Below are 856 nucleotides of genomic sequence, written 5' to 3' on the forward strand. Positions count from 1 at the left end.
GGTCATGATAACAATTACTCACTATTGAATCAAAATAATCTTATCCCCATCTCTCACCAGACCTGTCTAGACAAGATGAAAACTATTCAGTGGGGATTCGACCACACCCCCCACATACTCTGACACTAAACTTCCTCTTGAAAACGTGTAAGCCAGTCACTTTGTGCCTTTATAGCCCTTCCCATTTTAGGTAGCCCATACCAATGCTGTCCATCTCTACCAACTCTGTACACTGAGAGGATATGATTGACCCTGGATGTGAAGACTCCTTCCCCCTCAGCTGGCACCCTGTGGTACTACATGCATAAATACAAGTCAAGTTCATAAAATTGCAGCAGTTTACACTTGTTTCCTTCTTTGGGCATTCTTGTGTGTCTCCCCCTCACTTCACATCAGCTGGGTGCTTCACTCTCAGCTCCAGCCCTCCATGACTATGTCCTTGTCCACAGGCTCATGAGTCCACAGGTCTCACCACACTTCAGACAAATCAACCCCTTCTCCTCTCTCTCTTATCTTCAGGTTGATGAAAGTATATGGAACATGGTTGAACTCAGCCCAAATCTTCATTATTGCCTATCTCCCTCTTCCACTCACTAGTAGACCAATGTGGTCCCCACCAAGCTTACATGCCTGCTCATATGTTCCCTTTGAGTCTCATTCTTGAAGGGGAACTTGTCGCGAAGTGACCCAACTGCTTGCTTTGATGGCTTCCCAGTGAACAACTTGCTTGTTCTTGTAGTAGCCAATCAGACTCCCATGTTTATTTTGGATTTTTCCTGCTGGTCTTTCTTTCAAGGAGTATGTTCTGTTCCTCTAGCTATTCCAGGCTGATCTGCTTGTCCTTTCAAGGAGGAAT

Source organism: Chrysochloris asiatica, unplaced genomic scaffold (genome assembly GCF_000296735.1).
Source record: "Chrysochloris asiatica unplaced genomic scaffold, ChrAsi1.0 scaffold00365, whole genome shotgun sequence".
Classification (NCBI taxonomy): Eukaryota; Metazoa; Chordata; class Mammalia; order Afrosoricida; family Chrysochloridae; genus Chrysochloris; species Chrysochloris asiatica.